General features: G+C 40.2%; 1 pseudogene; it reads right to left on the bottom strand.

Annotated features, from left to right (window-relative positions):
* Window positions 1-4,973: 4,973 nt before the first annotated feature.
* Window positions 4,974-19,772, bottom strand: LOC115117398 (endoplasmic reticulum mannosyl-oligosaccharide 1,2-alpha-mannosidase-like; annotated as a pseudogene).
* Between the last annotated feature and the right edge of the window lie 548 nt (window positions 19,773-20,320).

Raw genomic sequence — 20,320 nt, 5'->3', positions numbered from 1 at the left:
GCTCTATCGCTTTAATCCCCTCCAATCTTTAAACCTCACACCAACTAAGCACACATGGCGATCATGAATATTTGAGTTTAGAGCCCGGCTGGGGCCAAAGCTGAGAGAAGCAATTATAGGAACAGCACACTGAGTGCTTATCTGAGGAAGCTGCCACTCGCTAGTCACTATGGCTTGGAGGCACAACATTAGAGAGACACTAGAAAAACTCCCAACACACCACAAAGGTGGTAGGGAAGGTAAGCTGTGCAGTGGATGATGGAGGAGGATGCTGCCAAGCACTGGTGCAGGGCCAGGTCTGCCTGTTCAAGTCCTGATGGTTGAGGTCAGGATTGGGGCACAGAAAAGTCTGATCCTAGTGCAGTTTAAAGGGATACTTCAGGACTTTGGCAATGAGGCCCTTTATGTACTTCATCACTCAGATCATATCTCATATCTCGGCGTGCAGTTTGAAGGAAGTTGCTAACTAGCACTAGCATAATTGCTAACTAACGTTAGCGCAGTGAGGTACCATACACCTCCAGTTACTGTGCTAACGCTAGTTAGCTTTGGCTCACGAAACTACCTCAAACTTCCTTCTTACTGGGCACAGAGACATAAAAATGGTATCCACGAGTTCATCTGACTTTGGGAAAGTAGATAAAGGGCCTCCTTTATCAAATCCTTAAAATCCTGAAGTGTCCCTTTAAGGACAATGTCTGCCTGGAGTATGAAACAGAAGCCGATGCAATATAGCCTTTGTAGCTAGTTATCTTAGGTTGTGCTTGGCTAAATTATGTATTTTGAAATATACAGCAGTTGATCAACTAGAATAATTATAGTTAAACACAAACAGAAGCACAATATGAGCCATGTCTTAGGCCAATTAAATTGAGCAATTAATGTCAGACAACTAGTGTGACTTCAGGGCAAACTATGGGTGCATCTGAAATGGAAACCTATTTCCTATATAGTGCACTACTTTTGACCAGGGCTCTGGTAATGTAGTGCACCATATAGGGAATAGGGTGCCATTTGGGACACACACCATCTCTCCACCTCACGGTTTACATATTGCATACTGGGAGAAGCACAAAGAAGCAGAAGTGACACCGTTGTAGGGGAGCACAATCACAACATTCAGTAGACAATTTAAAAACAATGCCCACAAAATATTTACACATAATCCTACTCAATATTTTACTTAAATCCCCAAAATAGGGAGCTATAAGGAGACATCTCCCTGGCCAAAGTGCTCTACATAAATAACTAATGACTTAACATCGCTTCAGCAGGCACAGCATACAATTGGGGGAAACAACCATTTCATGATTGGGCGTATTGTATGCCTAACTAACTATGTTCCCACCCATCCAGGACATCTACATGAAAAGGTGGCTGAGGAAGTCCGGCAGCATCACCAAGGACCCCACACACCCCAGCCACAAACTGTTCATAATTTAAAACACTTTGTAACATCTGTGTCCAACTCACACTCCCAAACACTTAGATCCCCAGAACGCAACCCACTTTCCAGCTCACTCTCCAGAGCCCAATCACCTGAATTCTAATCACCTGTTCACACACCTGCATGTCATAATCCCACACTATTTAGTTCAGATCCTTGCACCCCATCACTGTGAGGTATTGTTTGTTTTTTTTAGACACTTTTACTGAGTTCTGTTTTTTCCCCGTCCTTCCTCTATTATACTTATGCTAAAATATTTATTGGATTCTACTGAGCCATGAACTTTATTTGTGTATTATTTCATTATTATTATCGAGAAGGAACCTGCAAGTAAGTGTTTTGTTGAACGGTGTATATCATGTACAGCGTCTTCAGGAAGTATTCACACCCCTTTACCTTTTACACATTTTGTTGTTACAGCCTGAATTTAAAACTGATTACATTTAGATGTTTTTTGTCACTGGTCTATACACAATAACCTATATTGTCAAAGTGGAATTTTGTTTTTTGACATTTTTACAAATGAATAACAAATGTAAAGCTGAAATGTCTTGAGTCAATAAGTATTCAACCACTTTATTATGGCAAGCCTAAATAAACTCAGGCGTAAAAATGTGCTTAACAAGTCACATAAGTTGCATGGATAATATATAGAAATGAAATGAATGACTACCTCATCTCTATATCCCACACATATAATTATCTGTAAAGTCCTTCAGTCAAGCAGTGCATTTCAAACACAGATTAAACCATAAAGACCAGGGAAGTTGTCCAATGCCTCGCAAAGAAGGGCATCTATTGCTAGATAAAAAAACAACAGACATTGAATATCCCATTGAGCATGGTGAAGTTATTAATTACACTTTAGATGGTGTATCGATATACCCAGTCACTACAAAGATACAGTTCTCCCTAACTCTGGAAGGAAACCGCTCAGGGATTTCACCACGAGGCCAATGGTGACTTTAATTACAGAGTTTAATGGCTGTGGTAGGAAAAAACTGAGGATGGACCAACAACATTGTAGTCACTCCACAATACTAACCTAATTGACAGAGTGAAAAGAAGGAAGCCTGTACACAATTTAAATATTCAAAAACATGCATCTTGTTTACATCAAGGCACTAAAGTAATACTGCAAAATAAAATTTGACCTGAATACAAAGTGCTATGTTTGCAGCAAATCCAATGCAACACATTACTGAGTACCACTCACCATATTTTTATGCATAGTGGTGGCTTCATCATGTTATGTGTATGCTTGTAATTGTTAAGGCCTGGGGAGTGTTGCAGGATAAAAAAAAAGAAAAAGAATGGAGCTAAGCTCAGGCAAAATCCTGGTTCAGTCTGCTTTCCAACAGACACGGGGTGATAAATTCACCTTTCAGTAGGTCAGTAACCTAAAACACAAGGCCAAATCTGCACTGGAGTTGCTTACCAAGAAGACAGTGAATGTTCCTAAGTGGCCGAGTTATAGTATTGACTTAAATCTACTTGAACATCTATGGCAAGAACTGAAAATTGTTGTCTAGCAATGATCACCAACCAATTTGACAGAGCTTAAAGAATTTTCATAATTTAATAATGGGCAAATGTTGCACAATACAGGTGTGGAAAGCTCTTCAAGACTGACCCTAAAAGATATGAAGCTCTAATCGCTGCCAAAGGAGCTTCTAAAAAGTATTGACTCAGGGGTGTGAACTTATGTACATTTGATATTTCTGTATTTCAAACACAATAAATGTGAAGAAAATAAATGTTTTCACTTTGTTATTATGGGGTATTGTGTGTGGATGGGTGAGAATTCAGGCTAAAATGTAGAATAAGTCAAGTGGTATGAATACTTTCTGAAGGCACTAATAAAACCTAAACTTGTAAGGAAAACATGAACCATTATCACCCACACCTCAAGAAAACAAGTACCCTTCTCATAGGGACTGACTAGTCTATATTAATTCTGGTATTTCATTAGCCCAATTCTGATAATACTCCTGACTGATGAGGAGTCTGGGTTTGTAGATTTAATTCAAGCAAACAAGAAAATATTCTACCCAGAAGCGAAACATCTAAAACATGAGAATGCTGTGTGGCAGCACATCACTTTAATTAGGCAGTGGCATGTTGATTCATCTCGGAACCCAAATCTCACAGTTCAGTCATGAGAGACGAGCCTACAGGTCGATTACGTAAACTTGAACTCCCTCATGATGAGACGGATACAGACATATTGGCCCAAATAAAATCTGCATTAAATTCTCATCACATAACAATATTGAGTTATTTAAGCTACACCAATTATGTCTGCATTGGATAAATCACATTATCCAAACTGACCATTACTTCATTGCCTAGAAGACATTACACTCTCAATTACCCTTCATACAATCCCATGATACGGGACAGTTAGACTTCTCATAAGTGCTCACAAAAAACTGTACGGCATTACGGCATCATTGATTTGAATGGAGACCATTCTACTCATTCTATTTCTGTGGTAATTGTAAAGGCATTCAGAGGTGGAAGAAGGATCGGACCAAAGCGCAGCGTCGTAAGTGTTCATGATGTAATATTTAATGAAATGAACACTGAAATATAAAACAATAAAGTGAACGAACGAAAACTGAAACAGTACCGTGTGGACCAAACACTCACACAGAAAACAAACACTCACAAACCAAAAGTGAAACCCAGGCTACCTAAGTATGATTCTCAATCAGGGACAACAATTGACAGCTGCCTCTGATTGAGAACCATATTAGGCCGAACTCAAAAATCAACATAGAAAAACAAACAGACTGCCCACCCCAACTCACACCCTGACCATACTAAAACACAGACAAAAACAAAGGAACTAAGGTCACGTGACAGTAATGCCTATCAAGGAGAGGGACTAGTGAAAGAGCCTTGAGATAGGAGCGTTCCCTCTACCATTATAGGCTCTCAACATGCCATCCGATGTATTCAGTATTCACTTCTTCAAGGTGACTCATGCTTGAACATAAATGTACAGGAACAATCTGTGCAAAACCATGACCAACTTGAGGTATTTCCACCATATTTAATATTCTTTGTCAGCCCGTCAGGGACGGGAAGGGAAAGGATGATATTACTGTCTGTGTTAGAAAATAATCAAACAGGTACCTGGGGAGGCTTAGTCTAATTTCTCTCCTAGTCATCCCACCTCTGCAATAAACATACATGTAGTATATTTTAAGTTAATTTCGTAGAACTGTCGTCTTGTTTCTTTTGAACTGAAAAGCAAGCCACCCATCTTCTCAAATGACAAATCCTTAGTACAACAGAGACCAGCTCTATGGCATCGCCCCGATCCCAGGATAATCCCAGGATAAACCCAAACTTCTCCACTTGAAAGCCTATTGAGTCTTTGACAGTGCACCGGCACACCACAGTGAGTCAAGCCTGATCCCTTGAGAAGAAGGCAGCCGTTTGGCTTCTAAACCCTAGAAAGGAGGTTCAAACCAGGATCTTGGTGGTAAGTTACTCCTCTATGACATCACTTCATTTCTCAGACCGGAGGAGATTGCCAGATGGGTAGTGGGTGGGCCTCGGTGTTGAACACATACTTGTCCAGGCTGAGCAGCTCCAGGTTACTATTTTTTACATTGTAGAATAATAGAGAAGACATCAAAACTATGAAATAACACATATGGAATCATGTAGTAACCAACAAAGTTATTCTTAAAACTAGCCACCCTTTGCCTTGATGACAGCTTTACACACTCTTGGCATTCTCTCAACCAGCTTCACCTGGAATGCTTTTCCAGCTGTCTTGAAGGAGTTCCCACATATACTAAGCACTTGTCGGCTGTTTGTCCTTCACTCTGTGGTCCAACTCATCCCAAACCATCTCAATTCGGTTGAGGTCGGGTGATTGTGGAGGCCAGGTCACCTGATGCAGCACTCCATCACTCTCCTCCTTGGTCAAATAGCCCTTACACAGCCTGGTGGTGTCCTGTTGAAAAACTAATTATAGTCAACTAAGCACAAACCAGATGGGATGGCGTATCACTTCAGAATGCTGTGGTAGCCATGCTGGTTAAGTGTGCCTTGAATTCTAAATAAATCACTGACAGTGTCTGCAGCAAAGCACCCCCACATATCACATCTCCTCCTCCATGGTAGTCATGCTGGTTAAGTGTGCCTTGAATTCTAAATAAATCACTGACAGCGTCAGCAGCAAAGCACCCCCATCACATCTCCTCCTCCATGCTCCTTCATGGTGGGAACCAAACCTGGTCTGCGTCTCACAAAGACACGGCAGTTGGAACTAAAAATCTCAAATTTGGACTCATCAGACCAAAGGACAGATTTTCACTGGTCTAATGTCCATTGCTCGTGTTTCTTGGCCCAAGCAATTCTCTTCTTATTATTGGTTTCCTTTAGTACTAGTTTCTTTGCAGCAATTAGTCCATGAAGGCCTGATTCACACAGTCTCCTCTGAGCAGTTGATGTTGAGATGTGTCTGTTACTTAAACTCTGTGAATCATTTATTTGGGATGCAATCTGAGGTGAAGTTACCTCTAATGAACTTATCCTCTGCAGCAGAGGTAACTCTGGTTCTTCCTTTCCTGTGGCGGTCCTCATGAGAGCCAGTTTCATCATAGCTCTTGATGGTTTTTGCGACTGCACTTGAAGAAAAGCTTTTCTAACAAATGAGTTAGACAGGAGGAAACCAAAGAAATGGTCAAAAGCCACATACGGACCCTCCACACTCCACACCAATCCCACCCCGAAAACTAGTATATAGTATCAGTTCTCTATGTCTGACAAGTATTATGAAGCTGCAGCTTTAAGTATTGTTTCTTCATCCTATGTAATGTATTCCCAGAGGATTTTGGTGATGTTTTTTTACCCTGTTCAGCTAAATTAATTATTAAGTTGTTAATTAATTAAGTTGTTAAGTTTATGTCCCATCCTACCTCCTGATATTACCAGGTTCAGACCACTAGATAATGCTGTTCCAGGTGATTTTTTATTTAAATGGATAGTTCACCCAAATTACAAACATACATATTCGTGGCACAAATCCCATGCAGGTCAATAGTACCTATATAAGCATGTTCACGCTTCATGTCCAAATCATCCTGAAGTTTAAAAAAAATTGATGTATAAACTCAATGAACTTACTTATAGATTATTTGGATATAAAAAGTTAGCATTTGAAACATGGTCCAGATAAACAAAACCAAAGCATGGGTTGCCCTCATACCTTGTCCATAAACTGCTTACAGGGTAAGGAAACCAATCTGTCTTTCTGTAATTTGTGTGAACTATTACCTTTAATATTGAGACGTTCTTAAAAAAATCACCTAAGTAGGAACAGCAGCATTCAGAACTTGGTAATATCAGGATGTAGGATGGGATATAAATCTAACCTTGATGACAAACGGGGAAAAAAACTGAGAATACATTAGATAGGATGAAGAAAAACACTGAGAGCCACAGCTCCATACTAGTCAGACATAGAGAACCCTCCACCACTCTATACAACACAACTTAGTCTCTGTAGTAGGCTGTGTGTACGAGTATTTGTTTTTTCCTTAATGAAAAAGTCCCACTTTGAGACTGTTTTGACTTGACAGTATGAGTTTCTGTCTTCCCAGAGCATTGCCGTAGATGTTCCATACTGGCTGTTACCATGTAATATTGGTGTTAAAGATTTCTAGTTTAAGAGTCAAGTGAGAAAGACAAGCTACTGTAACTAAAAAAATAATACTTCTGTAGACTCGTTTTTAGGGTGGGATAGGAGTGGGGTGGCTTTTTATTTTGGGGGGGAAATTCCTTGTTAGAAAAAGTTTGGTCCAAATCGAATGTTAAGTACCCTATTTATTGAATGTTATAAGAATCCTATAAATTAAAATGGTCAATTTGGGTGCAATCAATTCGCTCAATTTCTCAGAGATCAAATTAGATTTAAAAATAATACAGTTGCAGGAATGCTAATCTTATCTTTTCTTAACTACATAAATTATTTCAGAACAATCTGAAATGGTGGGTGTCATGGCTTGCTGAAATGACATGGAACAACCCCACAGTGAGTCATGCAGGATCCCTTGAGAAGGCGGCATTGGTATCACAGCTCAGATGATTATGTTTATTGAGAATTTCAAGTAGACTCACCCTATTGTCTTCCGACAGATGGCGTCATTCTAACGAGACTACATTGCCATGAGCCATCTATCATGCAAATCGTAGCGCTAATCTTTAACAATAAAGATTCCTCTGCATCCGCATGAAAGTAGGATCTGGGTTTTAGAAATGACTGCATTCTCGCATTGACACGCTATGAACCAGCTGGCAGATTCAATGGCTATCTGAAACCATGCACCAGTCTGTCAGCTGATCAAACTTGTTGTATTTAGCAGAACACAGCTTACTGACATAAATGTGCTAGCTTGTTTAAATGGCCCTTAGGGTAGCTAGTTAGCCAGCATGCTAATAAAGTTGACCTGCACAAAATGATGGGACTGTTCTCATAATTTAGCTCATTTGGCTTCTTAATTCAGCCAGTGAGACTAGCTCAGCTAACAACCAAGCTAGCTATTATTTCATACATAATAAATACTGCTTCCTCAACCACAAAACTCCTTAGCTTGATGTAGAATTTGGTAGTTAAGAAAACGTAAAAATTGCCTACAGGTTTATAGTTTTGTTAAGATTAATTCTGACTGTCAGGGGGTTTGTTAGACGAAGTCACTTTAGTAACATTTTCTAATGTTATGCAGCATATTGTTGCCAAATTACTTTTGATCTATCCAATAAAAGTTTGCAAGTTATCAGACAGATCGGTCCAGAGAGAACTGTTGCGCTATCTGGCGTAAGACACTGGACTCACCCTGGTGTATCTGTTGAAGCTCTCTAGAATGTCCCAGCCCCAGTCTCTGTATTTAGTTTCCTGAGTGAATCTGTCCAGGTAGAATAGACTCCCCACTGTTTCTGGTCTCAGGAAGTTGTGTCTGTCTGCAGGCTGCGTGAGAAAAGACATGCAAACACACATAGGGTCTCTGAAATTGCACCCTATTGTCTATTTAGTGCATTACTTTTAAGCAATAGGGTGCCATTTAAAAATCAACAATACACATTGACAGTCTTGTGAAAAGTGTTATGAAATGTAATGTCATGTAATATTTTAAGTTGCATTGAATTGTCTTAATGTTGCTGGACCCCCAGGAAGAGTAGCTTCTGCCTTGGAAGCAGCTAATGAGGATCCTTAATAAATACAAATGCTTATCAGGAGGACAGACAACCAGAACCAGCAGCATACCACCCTGTATCCCACTGCTGGCTTGCTTCTGAAGCTAAGTAGGGCTGGTCCCTGGATGAGAGACCAGATGCTGCTGGAAGGGGTGTTGGAGGGCCAGTAGGGGCCACCCTTTCCTCTGGTATAAAATAATTATACCCCAGGGCAGTGATTGGGGCATTGGTTTAAGTCACTGCATCTCAGTGCTACAGGTGACTTTCGGGTGGGATGTTAAACGGGTGTCCTGACTCTCTGTGGTCACTAAAGTTCCCATGGCACTTATTGTAAGAGTAGGGGTGTTAACCTCAGTGTCCTGGCTAAATTCCCAATCTGGCCCTCATACCATCATGGTCTCCTAATCATCCCCAGCTTACAATTGGCTCATTCATCCCCTGTAATTATTCCCCGTGTCGTTGCTGTAAATGACCATGTGTTTTCAGTCAACTTACCTGGTAAAATAAAATGGTCCAATTCACATTTATCAAGGGAACATCCCTGGTTATGCCTTTGATCTAGGAGACTCACTAAACACACTTAGTTTGTAAATGGTGTTGAGGTGTGCCCCTGGTTATCGGTACATAAAAAATTTAATGGTGCTGTCTGGTTTGCTTAATATAAGGAATTTTAAATGATTTATACTTTTTAAAATACTTAATGATTTATTAGATTTACTTTTGATACTTAAGTATATATAAAAACAAATACTTTTACTCAAGTAGTATTTTACTGGGAGACTAACTTTTTTAAGGTATCTTTACTTTTACTCAAGTACGACAATTTGGTACTTTTCCCACCACTGTTGAAGAACTCTTTGTTGAAGCGTTTGACACCCCTGATATAGTCTCTCACTCACCATTTTAGTGTTGAAGCGGTTGTGGTTGAGCTCCCCTATGAAGGTCAGCTTGCTGGGGCCCGTGGTTCTCGGGAGGTGCTTCTTTACCCCTCCACTGTCTCTAGGTAGTCCTCCAACAGACTGAGCATAACACACCCATACATCTCTATTAGTTTATCTGTAATGCTGCAAGACAAGTCTCCTCAACTCGAATGTGATCATGTGATCTGATTGAACCAAATATACAGTAGAATGCAACATTTCTTTAACTCCCAGGTTTAAGAAATCAAGGGAATAAGCAAGAAATCTGGAATCCTCCAACCAGGATATCCAGGAATTTGCAAACAGAATAGAAAGGTGCCAACTCTGGTTCAGTCTTCCCTCTCTGTATCCACTGTTTGAGCAGGTACTCGTAGTAGCTGTCTGCCCAGGCCCCCAGGGTGAACTCTGCTTTGTGGCTGAACAAGCCGCTGTTGGTGTTGATGAACATTGTCACCAGGCTGTCATGTTTCCCTGGCAGCTTATGGATCAGCCTCATCACCTCATTCACCACCTCCTAGGGAGGCATAGGCAGGTTGATAAAGACTTTATTATTAGAGCACACAGTAGAAAAACATTTAGCAAAGGAAAACTTCTTCTCAAGTTCAAACCTATGCAAGAATGAGTTAAACTCCTCTAACTTCAATCTATGCGGTCAGACACATATTTTGTGTCCAGAAATTACAGATTGAACCAACGTTGGTTTTTCAATGGGGGTCATCCGTTGACAGATAATGGAGATCATTGTCTGTCAAAAAACACAATATGTCTTCATAGTTGACTTGAATTGTTGACAGACAATGATCTCCATTATCTGTCAACGGATGACCCCCATTGAAAAACCAACGTTGGTTCAATCTGTAATTTCTGGACACAAAATATCTGTCTGACCACATAGATTGAAGTTAGAGGAGTTTAACTCATTATTGCAGAAATTATTATTATCCCAGAAAACACAACATGACCCACAGGAGGCACAGAGCACCTCTCTCTGGCCTCACCTGGTACTGAGGGTCGTCGGTAAGACGCCTGAGCTCTCTGAACTCCAGCTGGACACTGGTGACCTCGGCCAGGGTGCTGTCGGACATCCAGCGAGGTGTGTGGGCCGTGCACTTCCCAATGTTCACATCAGAGAAGGGGATCTTGGAGGGGGTTTTGAAAGCAGGAATCAACCTCAACCCAATATCTTTCTACAGGAGCAGAAGGGAAGAAAGGACGAGAAAATACATATCAATCACCATCAACAGTCATTACTAAATTAGCTAATGGAATTAGGTACTTGTCTGACTTATTCATTCTTAAAGGGAAGAGAAGAGCATTTATCCTGCTTTGATAATAGTGTCAGTCGTGAGAAACAGTGAACAGGGAATTAAAGTGTGAAACAAGAGACGGAGGTATAGTCAGAAGTAAAGACCTTACTCTTGTCTAGTAGCCCTGTGACAATCTGTCCTAGCCTTCCTTCCCATGTCACTCACAGCCTTCTCCAGGACCATCTCATCCCCAGTCAGGTGGTAGGTGCTCAGCATGACTCCCACAATCAGGATGGTGCTCTCAAACAGGTTCACGTCCATATTCTTAGAGATCAACAACTCAGTCTCCACCCACTTTCCTCGCCTCCTCAAACGTTGCATATGAGAGAGAGAAACATACCTTTTCTATCGAATATATAGATATTCCATAGAAAATCAGGTTTTTCCAGCTACAATAGTAATTTACAACATTGACAATGTCTACACTGTATCTCTGATCAATTTGATGTTATTTTAATGGACGAAAAATTCGCTTTTCTTTCAAAAACAAGGACATATTTAAGTGACCCCAAACTTTTGAAAGGTAGTGCATATTTGTGAAGCCAAAAACACAACTGTTCAAGCTGTGGAGTGGGTAAGGATGTACAGTATGGTTGAGGGTATGAGATGGTGCGTGTGGCAGAGACTTACCTCGTGCCAGTGGGGCAGCGTCCTCACGGTTGATTAGTACAGTGGGCACAGCTGCATCCTTCTCATGTGCAGAGGGTGTGCGTTCTGTAGCCTGGTCCGCCTCGGTCATGGCACCTCGCAAACTACCTGCATGAAACAAGCAACACACAAATGATAAAGGATATGAAACTGTAAACTAATAGTAAGAACAGTATTACAGCAGAATGGCCATGATTGGTCAAGAGATTAATTCAATATCAAATGTGGTTAATCATGACAATATGTGAAGTAAACAGAGAGGTCTGCTTTCTTGGGGACCTGAATATTGACTGGTTTTTCATCAAGCTGTCCACTCAAGAGGAAGCTTTTCACTGTAACCAGTTTCTGTAATCTGGTTTAGGTTACTAATCAACCTACCAGGGTGTTCACAAACACTACAGGAACAAGATCATCCACATGTATCAATCACATGTTTACTATTACTGTAGAACTTTGTTCTAAAGCTGTATCTGTACCCATTGGATGCAGTGATCACAATATAGTGGCTAAATCCCGGAAAGCCAAAGTTCCAACAGCTGGACCTAAAATATTATATTAGTGATTATACAAAAGATTTTCCCGTGACTCTTATGTGGGTGATGTTAAAAATATTTGTTGGTCTGATGTCTTTCATAAGGGGCATGCAGACATTGCTTCTTCCAATTATTGATAAACATGCACCTGTTAAGATACTAACTATTAGAACTGTTAAACCTCCATGGATTGATGAGGAAATTAAAAACTGTATGGTTGAAAGAGATGGGGCAAAAGAAGTGGCTTATAAGTCTGGCTGCACATCAGACTGGCTGATTCACTGCAAATTGAGAAATGATGTGACTAACCTCAACAACAACAAGAAGAAACTGTCATATGAAGCCAAGATCAATTATATAAAGAATGATGGAAAAATCACTTTGGAGTACTTTAAATGAAATTATGGGCAGAAAGACAAATTCAACTCCTTTCATCGAATCAAGTGGCTCAATCATCACAAAACCGTTTGATGTTAATGATTACTTAATGGGCCAACAGTGAGCCATCGTACTCTAAATCTAATAATGAGAGAAAAGCATTGCAAGTTTGAATTTTGTAAAGTTAGTGTAGGAGAGGTGGACAAATTATTGTTATCAATCAATAATGACAAACCTCCTGGCATTGACAACTTAAATTGAAAGCTCCTGAGGATGGTAGCTGGCTCTATAGACACTCCTATCTGTCGTATCTTTAATCTGAGCCTTGAGGAAAGTCTTTGTCCTCAAGCCTGGAGAGAAGCAAAAGTCATTCCGCTACCCAAGAGAGTGTTAAAGCAGCCTTTACTGGTTCTAACAGAAAACTGCCAGCTCTTAGCAACCTGTTGGAAACATTGTGTTTGACCAAATACAATGCTATTTCGCTGTCAACAAATTAACAACAGACTGCTTACAGAGAAGGGCACTCAACATGTATTGCACTGAATTCACAGAAATACTCATTATAAATGTTGATGAAAATTCTAGTGTTATGCATGGAACTTTAGATACACTTCTCCTAAATGCAACCGCTGTGTCAGATTTCAAAAAAACTTTACGGAAAAAGCATAATCTGAGAACGGCGCTCAGAGCCCAAACCAGCCAGAGAAATATCCACTATGTTGGGTAGTCAACATTATTCATAAATAACATTATACATATTCACTTACCTTTGATGATCTTCATCAGAATACACTCCCAGGAATCACAGTTCCACAATAAATGCTTGTTTTGTTTGATAATGTCCATCATTTATGTCCATTTATGTCCAATAGGTTCTCTTGTTAGGGCGTTTGGTAAACAAATCCAAAAGAGTGATCTGGTCCAGTCGGACGAAACGTTCAAAAAGTTATATTACAGGTCGAAGAAACTTGTCAAACTAAGTATAGAATCAATCTTTAGGATGTTTTCATCATAAAAGTTTGATAATGTTCCAACCCGGAGAATTTCATTGTCTGTAGAAAAGCCATGGAACGAGAGCTAACTCTCTCGTGACCACGCGTCATGAGGCTGTGACACTCTGCCAGACCACTGACTCAAAGAGCTCTCATCCGGTCCCACTTCACAGTAGAAGCCTCATTCAAATTTCTAAAGATGGTTGACATCTAGTGGAAGCCTTAGGAAGTGCATCTCGACCCATATCCCACGGTGTATTCGATAGGGCCAAGTTCAAAAACTACAAAACCTCAGATTTCCAGATTTTCTCAGGTTTTTGCCTACCATATGAGTTCTGTTATACTCACAGACATCGTTCAAACAGTTTTAGAAACTTCAGAGTGTTTTCTATCCAATACTACTAATAATATGCATATATTAGCATCTGGGACTGAGTAGGAGGCACTCTGGGCACAAAAGTGAAACGTGAAAATGCTGCACCCTATCCCAAAGAAGTTTTAATAAAGCCATGGAGTCACTGAAAGAAGCACATGAGCTTTCTACCAATTCGGCTCGAACGTGTGGAATTAATAGAGATACTTAGCTGCAAAAAGACTGGGTACATGAGCACATTGATAGAATTTGTACTTCGGCTTTGATGGCAGGTTCGAAACCTGTGATCAAAACGACAATTGTAGGGGTTGTGGATGAAATAGAGCAAGATGTTTTGAGAGTGGAATATAAATCCACTCACTTCGCAGACGTGTGAGGGGTTAATAGGACCACAGGGAAGTCACTAACTATAGTTTCAATGGCCAAGGTAAGACAAAGAAATGTAGCGAAAAAACATCAAACGCGTAGGGAGATAGTCCCACATCTAAAACAGGGAGCTATCGGACTTTGGAAGAATGTGTGTAAGTAGGAATGGAACCTTCTGCATTCGGAGGAAATGCCGCTATGCAAGTGGGTGCATTTTTCGGTTTGATCAATAGTGGTTCATAGAGATTACAGTTTCTATGTGAAGGAAGACATATGAGATCACATCTTACCTAACTTTTTAGTGGAGGCCAGGAATCAAATATTGCGGATTCCTTATGATGAGAAATTGGCTAAATTTGCACAGGAAAACATATTTTGGGTTGAAGAATCTAGGCAAAATGCCAGGGGGATGGATTCTAAAGGTAAAATTGTTTAATTATATGGCCAAACACTCCTTGTAAACTCAGAAAGCTTTGTTTTTTTTTTGATCACGAGACATTTTATGTGTTTTTATTCTGAAATATATTTCTAGAATGTACGAAAAGGTGGAGGGGTAACAAGGAATTAGCAAAGGGGTTACTAAATCTAAAATTAACTTAGAATGCTTTTTAGATTTACAATTATCATGTTTGATTTATAATTAATACTTTTGGATTGCTGATTACAATATAGCATATTGAATGCCAACGAAATGTAAACTTTCTTTTCCAGAAGGGGAGGTTTCATTATCTCTCGTTGAAATGTCCCCAGAGACTGTGGTATTGGGGAGAGCAGTAAGTGATATTTGGCAGATTTAAATATAAATGTATCTGGATTAGGCCATATACGGAGTTCCAGATAAGTAAGGCCTGTTCATGTGTGTTTTTGATTTACGGTTCACCAGGACACACGCACAATTTAACAGTTACGAATATGCATTAGTGGTGTTGATACAGTGGGATGTATTTTGGATGGGGTCTTTTCAAATCAGTTTTAAATTGGGTCTGCAGAAAGATGGAAATGTTTGGAAGGTTTTGAAATGGTTTCTGAAGGACAGGGATGCCCTGTATCCTGACTTTCTGGTGAGGCCTGATCAATCTCACTAGAAATGATAGAAACAGATTGGGGTTTAATTGTAAAATGAATGAGAAACACCAGTTTCTGTTCTATTTTTCCATTACTTTGTGAGATATTATTATTTCCTTATGGGGTTATCAATAATTCTAAGTTCATTGGTTATTTGAATTTGTTTATTTTTGATTTGACATGTTGTTTTTGATTCACGATGTGAATCATGTGTTCGAAGGGAAAATGACCAATTCCCTGGGATCTTTGGTCTTTGGTTAAATATACAAATGTACTTTGTTCAGTCTGCATATAGAAGGAAAAATATATATTAAATAGGGATGACAGTTACTCCAAATGGATTGTGATATGTGAATTGTTGATTTTCCATTTGTGTTTTTGTTTTGATACAAATTTCACCGGATTGGGATACTGGAGTGTGGGATTCTGTGAGGGGTTAGGGTGCTAACTTCCTGATCTGGTAACTCTTCCGAGATGTCGACAGTAAAATAAGGGAGTATGAACTAATTTTGAAAATGGTTTTAGCAGTAACAGTATGTTGTTATGCTCTTTGACATGTGTCATAGAGATAATGTTATTAAGAAAAGGTTCATGTAATAATTTGTCAAATAGTCCATGCTTGTCTGGATTTCCTGAAACAGAAATGAATTAAACTGTTGTTCTGATCTGTGCTTTTTTGAGGTTATCATGGAAGGTGACGTCAGATCGTGTCTTAAGAAAGGCATTGATGTTTATGGTTAGGTACATTTGTGAAAAGATTGTGCTTTTTCATAAATGCACTTAAATCATCACCCGTTTGGCGAAGTTGAAGTAGGCTGTGATTCGATGATAAATTAACAGGCACCGGATTGATTATATGCAACGCAGGACAAGCTAGTTAACCTAGTAATATCAACCATGTGTAGTTAACTAGTGATTATGTGAAGATTGTTGTTTTAATTGTTTTTTTAATAAGATACTTTAATGCTAGCAACTTACCTTGGCTCCTTGCAGCCACAAGGTTCTTTTGATGCTGCACTCACGTAACAGCTTGTCAGCCTGCCACGCATTCTCCTCGTGGATTGCAATGTAATCGGCCATAATCGGCATTAAAAAAAAAAAAGATTACAGATTGTTATGAAAACTTGAAATCGTCCCTAATTAATCGGCCATGCCGTTTAATCGGTTGACCTCAAGTGCTGAGTAATCTCAAGAGGATGTAGCATTGATTATGGATACGCACTTGCCAATCAGGTGACATACCTATCAGGTGACAATGGGGGAGATAGGGTACTAAGTGAAAATTACTTGGCTTGGGAACACCTCTTGGAACCTGGGGCAGGAAAGGGGAAGACTGGGCGAAAGCATGAGGAGGCTTTTTAGGGCTTTCATTTTTGGGGAATCCATCAGAAAAGTATCCTGGAGGCAGGTGAAGAGAGATTGGGAATGGTCATGGTCTCAGACTGATTTTCATGCACATATAATTATGCATAGCTTACCACATTGTTAACACTGTTTTGTTTTGTGTGTCTTTTTGTTGCTTTCCAAGTCTTATGCTATCACTCTCTTAGGAACCAGAAGGAGAAAGTGGAGAAACTATAAGCAGTTCCAGCTGGAAGGGAGAAAGCCAACAGATTCAGCTGGAATGGCATTCTGTTGTGTGATGAGAGATGGAAATAAGAGGGTGCATATATATATAGAACAGAGGCCATAAGCCTAACTGTGAATGTTAATCATGTTTTATTTTTTGTTCATGTTTTATTATTATTGTTTGTCCAATTCTAAGTCATTTCCAAGTGAATGTAATGTTGAACAGTGTGGAGTTAAAATGTTCAAAACAGGGGACTTTTAGATTATGGGTTAAACTTGGAACATTGTAATACTCAGAAATATCGTATCTAAGGAGTGATAGAGACTGGTTTCAGAGGTTAATGGTTATCTGTAGGAGCCAGATGGCTTTGGAATGTGTTGGGTGGACGGGAGGAAGTCACAAGATTGCTATAGGGGATCTGTGGATTAGTCAAATGAGTGGTTGAGGTCAGGTCAGATCCCCTTAAGGGAGAAATTACGGTTTTATACCCTATTGCCCTCTTCCTGTCGAACCATAATTGATGGAGAGAAGGAGGAGTGCCTAAATTGGAGTATATATACTTGTGAGTATATATAATTGGAGTATATAGACTCTAATGTGAAACATGTAAAGTGTGGTGTACTGAAGGGCTGCTCTCTAGGTCCTCTACTCTTTTCTTTTTTTTACCAATGACCTGACACTGGCATTAAACAAAGCATGTGTGTCCATGTATGCTGATGATTCAACCATATATACATCAGCAACCACAGCTAAGGAAGTCACTAAAACCCTTAACAAAGAGTTGCAGTCTGTTTTAGAATGGATGGACAGTAATAAACTGGTCCTAAATATCTCTAAAGCTATGAGCATTGTATTTGGTACAAATCATTCCCTAAGTTCGAGACCTCAGCTGAATTTGTTAATGAATGATTTGGCTGGTGAACAAACTGAGGGAGGAGACTAAATTACTTGGTTTTATCTTACATTGTAAACTGTCATGGTCAAAACATATAGGTTAAATGGTTGTAAAGCTGGTGAGAGGTCTGTCCGAAAAAAAAAGAGATGCTCTGCTTTCTTGACACCACACTCCAAAAAGCAAGTCCTGCAGGCTCTTGTTTTGTCTTATCTTGATTATTGTCCAGTCGTGTGGTCGAGCGCTACAAGGAAAGACCTAGTTAAGCTCCCGCTGGCCAAGAACAGAGCAGCACGTCTTGCTCTTCATTGTAATTAGAGGGCTAATACAAATACTATGAATGCCAGTTGCTCTTGGCTAAGAGTTGAGGAGACACTAACTGCTTCACTTATTTTTAAAAGGAACATTAATGTGTTGAAAATACCAAATTGTATGCATGGTCCACTTACAGCTCTGACACACACACTTACCCCACCAGACATGCCACCAGGGGTCTTTTCACAGTCCCCAAATCCAGAAAAAAATTAAGAAAGTGTACAGTATTAAATAGAGACATTATTGCATGGAGCTCGGTTCCATCTCATATTGCTCAAATGAACAGCAAACCTGGTTTAAAAAAACAGATAAACAACACCTCAGGCACAACGCCTCTCCCTTATTTGACCTAGATTGTTTGTTTGTATGTATTGATGGGCTACATGTGCCTTTTTTAAATTGATGTAATTCTGTCCTTGAGCTGTTTTTGTCTATTTATGTTCTGTATTAAGTCATGTTTCATGTTGTGTGTGGACCCCAGGAAAAGTAGCTGCTGCTTTCGCAGCAGCTAATGGGGATCCTAATAAAATACCAAATAGGGTTTTACCTGACAAGCGGATTCTCTCCTTGCTCTTCCTCTTCAGCTTTCTCCACTGGTTCTTTTTCAGCTAGTTTTACCAATGAATCGGATACATTCCCCTCCTTCTGCAGGCTTGGAGGTCCTCTCTTGTTTGGGAATGGTCTCTTCTATGTAGGTAAACACAGTTAATTACAATAGATTACAGTATGTTCTGACAAAGGCGCTGAAGAACAGCCAAAACAGTTGCTTCACTGTCTGTTCTTGGACCCAGAATCACTTGAATGTTTGGTAGGTTTAATTAAACATAATTAAACATAAAACCAATCGAAACTGATCATTTACTACAATGACCTTGGCTACGGATTTGGGTAGAGAAGGGACTTTTGGTGTTTGGGGTTCTGGTATGAGTCCTGGAACCACTGCTGGACCCAGCTCTGGGCCGACAGCTACACCCGCCAGGCCAACAGCTGGACCTCCAGCTGGGCCGACGGTTGACCCCTGGGGGGACGGGTTTCAGGCCTCTTTCCCTGTCTCCATCCCAGTTATCCCTTACAGCCCTGTCCAACATGCATAAGCGCACATAAACACACGACGACACAGAAATCAATACATAGCAATACAAAGCACGTGATCCTGCGCTTTGTACTCTCTGTGGTCACTAAAGATCCCATGGCATTTATCGTAAGAGTAGGGGTGTTAACTCCGGTGTCCTCCCAATCTGGCCCTCATGCCATCATGGCGATCTAATCATCCCTAGCTTCCAAGTGGCTAATTCATCCCCCTTCTCTCCCCTGTAACTATCACCCAGGTCGTTGCTGTAAATTAAAATGTGTTCTCAGTCAACTTACCTGGTAAAATAAGGGTTCAATAAATAGACATCAACAGCAGCATACAAATACAAAATACTCATCAGCTTTCTTTATCTAACAGCCAGTGGAGTGTGGGAAAGGAGAACTACCTCTCCATTGCTCTGAGAACCTGGGGTAGGAAAGCAATCAACATATCAGCAGCAGAGCTAGCAGGAAGAAGATGAGACTGCGCTGCAGCCGAGACAGCTGCTTCCACTTCTATAGAGAAGAGGAAAAGAAGCACTCAAAAGCAATCTCTCAATTCAAATGACAGTAGGACCCCGGATAATTTCCCCATACCAGATCACCATTAAAGAGGGACAAAAGCTTTTGACAGACTCTGTGATAGCTATTGTGTTACTTGCCTGGTACAACTCCAACATCTCTAGATGGTTGTTTTTCCACTAGCTCACAAACTGATCTAACCAGGGTGAGAGTAAGCAGTGAGGATTGAGGGATGCTCTCTCTTGGGAGACAACAAAAATAGCTAGAGGCACAACAAGCTACACTCAGACTGGCCACCTACCATAATTAACATCTGTGCTGAGCCACAAATGCCTATGTGAGCAATTATCAGTGAACCATGATGAAAAACAATGCATCATTGTCTCAAGAGAGGCTTTGTCACTGGAATCTATCCAAATAAAACAATACCCAAGAAGATGTAGCCTAGTCTGTATACAAATGAAAACTTCACCTCACATTCACGACACTATGCTTTTGCATATTGCCTGGGGCCGTATGTCTCAAGCCTCTCTGAGTATAAGTTCTGATTTAGGATCAGTTTAGCCTTTTAGATCACCCTGAATAAGATTCAACAGACAGGGGGTCGCTCTTACTTTGAGTCGCTTGATACATATGGCCCCCATTCACAGTACTGTTGTGAGCGTTTTGACAGGTGTGTGGCTGTGGGACAGTGGTCACCAACCTT

The sequence above is a fragment of the Oncorhynchus nerka genome, linkage group LG4 (assembly GCF_034236695.1).
Source record: "Oncorhynchus nerka isolate Pitt River linkage group LG4, Oner_Uvic_2.0, whole genome shotgun sequence".
Classification (NCBI taxonomy): domain Eukaryota; kingdom Metazoa; phylum Chordata; class Actinopteri; order Salmoniformes; family Salmonidae; genus Oncorhynchus; species Oncorhynchus nerka.
Note: the sequence above shows the minus strand (reverse complement) of the source record. Positions and strands in the feature narration are given on the sequence as shown.